This window comes from Pan troglodytes, chromosome 13, assembly GCF_028858775.2.
Source record: "Pan troglodytes isolate AG18354 chromosome 13, NHGRI_mPanTro3-v2.0_pri, whole genome shotgun sequence".
Taxonomy (NCBI): Eukaryota; Metazoa; Chordata; class Mammalia; order Primates; family Hominidae; genus Pan; species Pan troglodytes.
Genome location: NC_072411.2, coordinates 50,637,692 through 50,647,990, shown reverse-complemented (window position 1 = coordinate 50,647,990; position 10,299 = coordinate 50,637,692).

Here is a 10,299-nt window from a genome sequence, read left to right as displayed (position 1 = left end):
TGTTCATGCTAGAGTCTGCTAATTCAGATTTGGATGCATTTGTGTTCTTGTGTGTGTGAGTGTGTGTGTGTTTATCACACATGCTTTCTGCTCATTAGCCAATCTATGCTAAAATAATATTCTTATTATTTTATTCTTTTAATGTAATCGTATTTTAAACTTTTTTTTTTAATTTTGATTTCTTTCTTTTTTCTTTTCTTTTCTTGCTCCACAAGGCTGGAATGCAGTGGTATGGTCTTAGTTCACTGCAGTCTTGACTTCCTGAGCTCAGGCAATCCTCCCACCTCAGCCACCTGAGTAGCTGGGACTAAGGTGCACACCACCAAGCCCATAATGTAATTGTATTTTAAGAGGCACTTCCTAGAGAGATAATGTTTAAGAAAAAAAAAGTGCAGGAATTGGGAGGAGTAGGATTGGGACTTCAGATACTACCTTAGGACTTTTTCAGTTTCAGAAGACTGCAATCCAACTCAAACCAGTGGAAGCAGAAAAGAAAATATATTAGTCTCATATAATGAAGTCCAGTTAGAGTACAACTAAATCAAGGTGCTCAAATAATATCATCAGGAATGTGTCTCTTTCAGTCTCTCAGGTGTTCTTTCTTTACCATTGGCTTCAGTCCCAGGTAGGCTCTTAGCTCAAGGTGGTAAGATGGTCACCAACAGTTCCAGACTTAGCCATCCCAGTGGAAAAATCATGTCTCTTTCCTTGTAGCCCCAGCGCAAATCCCAAGGTTGGCTCGCATTGCACCTCTGTGACTATAGACAAGACAGTTTCTAGATTACCAAAAGTTGGGCTATAAAACTACCCCTGAAACCATAAGACCTAAAAGTAGAAGGGGATGGTTCCTTAGAGGAAAACTGGACTGCTTATACCAGAAGAAAGAGGTATAGATGCTGGTCAAGAATAAACAACAAATATCCACCACAAAAACTTGGCAAGATAGCTGGGTGCGGTGGCTCATGCCTGTAATCCCATCATTTTGGGAGGCCGAGGAGGGCGGATCACCTGAGGTTGGGAGTTTCAAGACCAGCCTGACCAACATGGAGAAAACCCGTCTCTACTAAAAATACAAAATTAGCTGGACACGGTGGCACATACCTGTAATCCCAGCTACTCAGGAGTCTGAGGCAGGAGAATCGCTTGAACCCTGGAGGCGCAGGTTGCGGTGAGTCAAGATAGCACTGTTGCACTCCAGCCTGGGCAACAAGAGCAAAACTCCGTGACAACAACAACAACAACAACAAAAACAACAAACTTGGCAAGATAGTATCACTCCCAAATTCCTTTGTGTGGCTATGAGGCATTTCATGACTTGCTCCCTGTTGACACACCCAGCCACCCTGTCTCTGCTAACCACTCTCGGTATTAAACAGCAGACATGATGACCTTCTGGCAGTTTGCCCCAGGCTACCATGATTTTGGTCACCTCACCTCTGGGCAGTGGTGTTGGTAAGTGTTTATCAACTCACTCTTCAGGGGCAAAAAAATGCCCTGACAATATTTGCCAATTTCTGTTGTGTAAATACTCTCATCATGACTGATTTCCAGCTAGTAATGTGACATCCATGAATGTGGAGTTGGGAGGAAAGGCCACAATCCCCTTTTCCCATCAGTGCAAACAGGCTTCGGCACACCTCTGCCTCTGAAGTCTTCACCCATTCTGTTCTTTCTGCCTAGAAGGACCTCTCTAAGGCCCTCTACTTCCCCACAGACACTTCCAGGTAATTCCTACAGGTCTTCAACCCCTGGCCCAACTGTTGGCATCTTGCCTGGAAGCAGTCCTGCATCCAGGACCCCTATGTTTCCCTTTAGTACAGACACTCATAAGTGTCTCCTATTAAATGATAAGCTCATGGCATCCACCACATTTTGCATAGTACCTACTACATAATAAGTCCTCATAGTTATTGAATGAATGAATGAATGCACTCCTTATGTCTCAAGAAATCTCTTTCTGTGGGCAGCTGTCTACTTTACCTGGCAAAGGACAGAACACATTTACTAAAAAGGCAGACAATACAGCTTGGAAATGACTTTCCAAGGGTTGGGCTCATTGCTTGTTCTCACTTCATTAAGATGCTTGTGCACAAGTGATCAATAATTCACTTTTTGGTCCCCAGGCCTATGTTTGCCTTCACAACCCGTGAAGCCCCAGGGAGGCATTCATTAGTGAATGAGAACCTTACGCAAGGATGGAAGATGTTGTATGAGCTGAGTGCTTTGCTTATTTTTGTTTGTAAGAAATGCTTCCCAGAGGGGCAATACAGCCATCAGAATGGGGTGCGTAGGGCATGGCAGGGGATGCCAGGTGGTGGTAGGAGGGAAAGAGGGAAAAGGAGGGCCCAGGAGGAAAATTTGAGGGAAACTAATTCATTCCCAGCATCTTTCTTGAGCTTGAAGGGAGTGAACATTCTATACTCAAAAGTGCTTTGAAGCTTGGTATAATATTGCAACCCTTTCCTAGGAAATTATACATAATGATAGATCATACTGATTCTCAGCAATATGAAAAAATTCTGACATCAAATATGGCCAGCACCTCAAAGAAGGGGTCAGTTTCTATTTACATAGGAGGTAGAAAATAGCTTTTAAGCCTCCTGGGTATCCCATGGAACAGACCCAAATGCACATGTTGCTGTCCTTCCTTGCATCTCTAACTCCAAGAAAGGTTCGGATTGGAGTGCATGTATGGGTACACATTCATGTGCTCACAGGCTGTGGTAGCAACACAGATAAGAAGTGGAGCACCGACAGCTACTGCCTCATGAGTGTCCTTTATAATTACATGGCTCTGTTGAAAGGAAAGAGAACTATTAATATCATTGCTTGAGCCTTATGATGTTCCATAGCATCCTTATTATTGGAAGGGTTTTCCCTTCCTTCCTCTCTGCTTCACTGGCTCCTTACATTCCCTCCAACAGTTTCTAAGGCACCTGAACATAAGGTCTAGACTTTGTCTTTCAGAACTCTACAGCCAAAAGAAATGATTCTTTACCTGGGTCTGTAATCCCCAAAGGGGCCTAGGGTTAGATTTTGGGGTCTTGTGTGTGCCTTACTATGGAACACAAAATTCCAGTTGTCTAGAGAGGAGTCCATAACTTTCATTCGTGTCTCAAAAAGGTTCCTGAAGCCCACAATGTTAAGAGATGAGCCTGTTGCTGAATAGAATCAGGCTGCAATCAAGGTGTCAGGAAGGTACTGTGGTCTTACAATAACACTGTGTGGTGGTCTGAGCTCAGAGGTGATGCCCTGAAGGAGAAAGCAGGTGAGCTTGGGCCTCGGATATGTGAAGTTTAAATCATGGTTCTGCTACTGAGTCTTTGGGAGACCTTGGGCAACTTGTGTAACCTCCCTGACCTCAGCAACCATACTTGCTCTGAAGGTTAAATGGACAATGTACAGGGTGTTTGAAAAGTTGGACAACATAGGACAAACTTATGTTTAAACAGTATGTCAGTTATATTTTCCAATACTGTGCTCAATCTATTTTTCTTCAGTCTCCAGACACCTTTTCAGGTGAAGAACTTCTCAACTTAAAGCAATGAGTCCAATTGTCCATTTGAAAAAATAGAGTAAGTACTTGTTTTCTCTGTGTCCAGACTTTTGTGAACCCTCTGTAGTATATACTGAAATTTAGAAGAATTTTACTTGAAAAGCTGTCTGGAGATTGAAAAAAGAGACTATTGAGCATACCATTTAAAAACAGGGTTGTCTTATGTCCCCACACATTTTGGACACCCTCTATCTATAGGTTGTTGAGACACTGATATTTTATTTTTTCCGGTGGAAGAGGCAGAGGTATGCAACCCCAAAGAAATCAACTAGCAGCACAGCTAGGGCTCTCCTGATTCTTACTCTACAACCCATCAACTGTTCACCACAGGCATTCGAATGTGTAGCTGGCCATATGCCCCTGTCCTCCTGTTCGTCCATTCCTCCATCTTTCTCACTGCAGTGGCAGCAAGGGATTGAGCAGTCCTCCTGAATGTTTCATCCTAGACAGGTAACTACCCTGGATCTGGCCTGAGGGGGAAAGACTGTTAATCAGAGAGGAATGCATGAATGTCTATTCATATGAATGTGTTTTTAACAAAACGAAGGTTAGAGAATAAGAATCCTGGGCCGGGCGTGGTGGCTCACGCCTGTAATCCCAGCACTTTGGGAGGCCAAGGCGGGTGGATCATGAGGTCAGGAGATTGAGAACATCCTGGCTAACATGGTGAAACCCCATCTCTACTAAAAATCCAAAAAAAAAAAAAAAAAAAAAATTAGCCGGGCGTGGTGGCGGGCGCCTGTAGTCCCAGCTACTCGGGAGGCTGAGGCAGGAGAATGGCATGAACCTGGGAGGTGGAGCTTGCAGTGAGCTGAGATGGCGCCACTGCACTCCAGCCTGGGCAACAGAGCAAGACTCCATCTCAAAAAAAAAAAAAAAAAAAAATCATGGAGGAATCTTGATCACTCCCCATCAGGTTAGGTGTCCCAGGTGTGTGCCGCCAGAGGGCTCTGTACCCAGCACCCTGGGTTGCAACTGCTTGGTTTATTGTCTGTCTTCTTTCTGGGCTTCCATCTAGTGCTCACATCATGTCACAGAGCCTGATAGGCATATAATATGTACTAAACAAGTATTTTTCTATGAATTACTTCTTAAAGAAATTTAATGTCTTCCTGAAAATTGAAAGGGAATATGACTTGGAATGATTGAGTTACATTTGGAGATGAAAATAAGAAATACAAGTCTTACTAGCAAAGCTAAACACCTGAGCTGTAATTCCCCCAACTTCTTTTCTCCCATGAAGTTATGTCATTAACATAAGAAGAAACAAATAAGCAAATAAGCACTAATATGCTAATGGATGTTATTAAAGAAGCCCTACCTCTTTGAATAAGCAACCTGACTTTCAAGAAATTATCCTATGCACATCAGCATAAAAGAAAATGTTTAAAGCTATTGGCTGCAGCATTGTTATCAAGAATAAAAAACTGGAAACAATTTAATTGTATAGATGGTCTCTATACAATGGTTCAACTTACAATTCTTCAATGTTACAAGCAGGGACAGCTGTGGTGCCATCGCAGGGTCCTAGCCCCACTTTATGGACATGTTCTCTGTGTGAGGAGCACACTAGAGACACTTTTGGGTCTTGAAGTAGTGAAGGCAATGGTTCCAAGCTCCAGCAATTCAAATAATCACCTTGAGGGTTTTTGGAAAATAGATTCCCAATTTATACTCCTGGAGATGCTCATTCAGGAGGTCTGGAATAGGCCCCAGAGTCCATGTTCTTAACAAATGCTCCCTGTGAATCAGGTTGATCAGTTAGGTTTGGGGACTGACTTCTGAGGGACTCATAGCAAGAGCTGAGCAGTCTCAGGCAGTTTCTCTATGACTCACTTCTAAAAAGCAGTGGTGGAAGATGTGAAAGAAGCACCCACAGAGCATATTAAAAATGCACATTTCACATCAGTAGAAAGTGGCTAAAATGACAAAGACAGACAACAGCAAATATTGGTGAAGATGTGGAGCAGCTGAGACGTTTATTCCATTTCTGATACAAGCATAAAACTGCACAAACTTTTTGAAAAACGGTTTGGCATTTTCTTACAAAGTTACACATACGCCTACCCTGTGATCAAGCAATTCCGCTCCTAGGTGTTTACTCAAAATAAGTGAAAGCATATGTTCACACAAAGAGTTGTGCGCTAATATTCATAATTGCTGAGAATGCAAAATACCTTCCGGTGGACACACCCTAAGGTGGCCTCCCAAAAATCCACAGCCTGTATAATCCCCTCGAGTGTGGGTGGAACTTGTGACTTGCTCCTAACCAATATAGCAAAGGTAATGAAATGTCATATGCCTACGATTATGTTACATATATAAGACTCCATTTTAGCAGGCTGGAGAGAGAGACTTTACTGCTGGCCTTGAAGAAGTAAACAGCTATGTTGTAAGCTGCCCTTGGAAAAGGCCACGTGGCAGGGAACTACAGAGGGCAGCCTCCAGCTGACAGCCAGTACAAAGCCAAGATCCACAGTACTACAACTGAAAAGACCTGAATTCTGCCAACAACCATGTGAACTTGGAAGAGGACGTTGAGCTCCAGATAGTAATGGAGCTTGCTGACACTGTGGTTGCAGCTTTGCGAGACCCTGGCAGAAGACCAGACTAAGCCATGCCTCAGCTCCAAGCCATGGAAATTGTGAGCTAATGTAGATTGGACGTCCTAAGTCTGAAAACCCAATCTGAAATGCTCCAAAATCCAAAACTTTTTGCTCAACAAGATGCTGAAAGGAAATGCTCATTGGAGCATTTTGTATTTTGGATTTGGGATGTTTAACCAGTAAGTATAATGCAAATACTCCTAAATCTGAAAAAAATCCAAAACTCAAAACACTTCTGGTCCCAGACATTTCAGATAAGGGAGACTCAACCTGCAAATGTATGTTGTTTTAAGCTGCTATGTTTGTGATAATTGGTTATACAGCCTAAAAAACTAACACACACCCAAATGTCCCTCAGCAGGTGGTTGTATGAACAAATTGTAGCATATTCCATATGTAGCACAGTGGAATATTACTTAGCAATGAGAAAGAACAATTAATATCTATAACAACATGGATGACTCTCAAAACCATTATGTTAAGTGAAAGAAGCCTGGCTCAAAAGAGTATACAAGTGTGAGAGAAATCAGAACAGTGGTCACTTCTGGGAGGGTGGGTGACTGGCTGGAAAGGGGCCTGTGGAAACTTTCTAGAGTGATGGAAGTTTTGGTTGAGATGGTGGATTATATACATTTGTTGAATCCCATTGAAAGGTGCACTTAAAATCTGTGCGTTTAGTTGTATGTAAATTGTGCTTTAATTTTAGAAAAAGGTAAATACCCCTCTCTTCCAGATTCAGTGGGTCTAGGGCAGTAGGGTATAGAATTCTTCACTTTTAGCAAGCATCTCCAGACAATTCTAATGCAGAAGTCTTTTAGCCACACTTTGAAAAAACCCCAGGGCTGTAGGTCATTTAATCTGGAAGGATGGAGGAATCGGGAACATATGGTTTCTTCCAACTCAATCTAGCTTTCTCCCAAAGGACTTGTATTCTAATTAGAACAACAATGATTTTATTCATTATTCAGCCAGTCAACAGGCAATTTCATTCAGTTCAATTAATTAAGAGTTTCTGAGAACATGCTATTTATCTTATTCAAAGAAATCATAAGATGTAACCATTCTTCCAAAAGTGCTAAAATTTAATTGAGGAAAATACCCCTGTATGTGTGAAACTGGAAATGGTTCAATTGCAATACAAAGCAAACAAGATAATTACTCACTTCCTAGTTATTGAATCTAGTTTGTTTGTTTGTTTGTTTTGGTCACTTTCCAAAGTATTCCCAATAGCCATGATTTCCTTATGTCTGCGTATCTTTAAAGTCACTTTTTATGGCATACTCAGTAATTTTAATGAAGACTCAAATGTTCTTCCCCCTGTTAGCTTTGCTCCCATTATAAGGCTGTTGCTTCTCCTTTTGTCCATTTTTGTTCTAGTCAGTCATGAATCATGCTGCTGGAAGCTTTCAGGAGCTGTCAGTTGAGGATCATGACAATAATCGGCCCCACCTGCCTTCCCTGATATCTTGGCAAAGGCTTTGGTCCTGCCCCATGTTCCAAGAACCAACCAAGGAAACTGATTCTAATCAGAAGCCCAGCTGGACAGATGGAATACAATATCCTAATTCCCAGATGCGGCTGCTTTTTGCTGAGCTTATTTCACTCAGCAAAATTTCTTCAGCTTCCTAAGCATCGAATTTTAATCCTCATTAAGTATCACAACCTATAATAATGTTCACACAGATTCATACTTGTGAAAACTTCCTGACAATTTTCTACTTCATTTTCCTCAATTCCAGGTCATTCTAAATGATGCTTTTCTACTATGGACAATAGAATGGTCAATGATCCAGAAAACGATGTTTCTCTTTGGTGATAAAGATAGAAAATGTCTTTTTATAATGCAAGAGTAAGACACCTCAGAGTAGTAAGGGCTCTCTGAACACTTATTTTGTCATTAAATTCCCCCTTATCTAGAATAGAAATCCAGGGACCTAAACAAGATAAAATACATTTACAGAAAAGTAACCAGGGTGGAGAATGCACAGGGAATCTTTGGTTCAAAGAGGAGAAGACTCAGATATAGCCTTCAATCTATAGCAGTGTCAGTCTACATGGCTACAAGAAATAAAATTAGGTCTGATGGTGAAAGGAAAAGAGTGAAAATCTTAGTTCAATAAATAAGGAGACATTTCCTTACAAGGAGGTAACAGCCATTTATTAAATCACAGTTCTGTGGGTTGGAAGTCCAGGTACAGCATGGTTCTGCTGGGTCCTCTGCTTAGACCCTCATGAGGCTGAAATCAAGGTGTTGGTAGGTCTGGATTCCATTCTAGAGGCTCTGGGGATGAATCTGCTTCCAAGCTCATTCACATTGTTGGCCAGATTCAGTTCCTTGTGGGTGTAGGACTGAAGTGCTTGCTTCCTTGCTGGCTGCCAGTATGGACTGATCTTTTCTCCCAGAGGCTGCTGCCTTCCTTCTCATGCTTTCCATATGCATCTCCTGTTCAGCAATGGCAGGTTGAGTCCTTCTTATGCTTCAAGTGTCCCTGACTTCCCCTTCTGCCCGTCTCTCTGACTGACTCTTCTGCCTTCTGCAGCTGCTTTTAAGGACTCACATGATTACACTGGGCCCACTCAGATAATCCAGGATAATCTCCCCACTTTAAATTCAGCTAGTCACCTTAATTGCATCCACAAGTCCAAAGCAGAACTTAGATTAAATGTTTGATTTAATAACCAGGAGATGGGAATCTTCAGAATTCTGCCTATTGCATGAGTTTCTTATTCTCAAAGATGAAAATAATGCTGAGGAGAGGAGCACAATAGTAGCCAAAGGGAGGTCATCCTGGAGCTGCTCTACTTGGACCAGGACTGTGTAGGGAAGCACAAGGCAGCTACCAGTCATCACAATGATTGGTGGGTGCTACTAGTGTTTTGGTGGGAGTGTGACAGGGATATTAGGTATCCTGTAGTGTTTGGGACAGTCTCGCACAATGAAGAACTGTCTTGCCCAAATTGCTAATAGAGCTCCCACTGAGAAACATCAGGCTAGACAGAGCAGCCCTGTGGATTGACACACATCTCTGAGTACATGCCCTAAACAATCAGCATGCCCATGTGCCTTGCTCACATCACCCTGCTTTTGATAAGATACAGGAAAAGGAGGAACACAATGCAGCTGTCAGAGTAACCAAGCCTACACACATCCCCTTGGGATCTGGCTCCTTCCAGAAAGGCTGAAGGGTTGAAAGGCAAATCGGTGACATAGGCACATAGCAGGCAAGCCCTGGGGTGTTGGACCACAGACATGACTCTGGATATGAAGGCTAGCAGCTGTAGAGTCCAGCCTTGCTCTTCCTGTCATCTATCATGCTGGCCTCTGTGGTGCTGGAATTTTCCCAAAGTTAGAAGTTTCCTATGACTGGTTCCAAAGGGACTTTGGTGGATATGTTTTGTCAGGGAGTGCTATGCGGAGGAAAGTCCTTGAAGGTACAGCCTGCCATGATGGTGGCAGGTGCAGTGACATCAATGAAAACATGTCATTCTAGTTAAGAATACCTCAGCATGCTCCACTGAGAAAAGTTTGAAGAGCAAACAGGAATAACTGGTGCAAATAAAAAGAGTGGAGGTAAAATGAGCCAGAGACCCTGGGGAGAAAGGGATAGAAAAAGGAAGACTAAAAGAGAGAGGACCTCTGTTGTTTGCGTAAGAACCTGACACTGACCAGAAGGTAACACAAGGAGAAGATTGCACAATCTTCTGGCTTCCGACTCCTAGTCAGCAAGGAATAAGACTGGGTCTTTTGAGAAGCTAGGCTGAGGCTATATAATTTGCAGCTAATACAGTCATAATGGTTGTGTGACATTAAAAACTGCAGGAAGCAGGCCGGGTGCCATGGTTTATGCCTGTAATCCCAGCACTTTGGGAGATCGAGGTGGGTGGATCATGAGGTCAGGAGATCGAGACCATCCTGGCTAACATGGTGAAACCCCGTCTCTACTAAAAAAATACAAAAAATTAGCCGGGCGTGGTGGCAGGCGCCTGTAGTCCCAGCTACTCGGGAGGCTAAGGCAGGAGAATGGCGTGAACCCGGGAGGCAGAGCTTGCAGTAAGCCGAGATCGTGCCACTGCACTCCAGCCTGGGCAACAGAGCGAGACTCTGTCTTAAAAAAAATAAAAGAAAGAAACTACAGG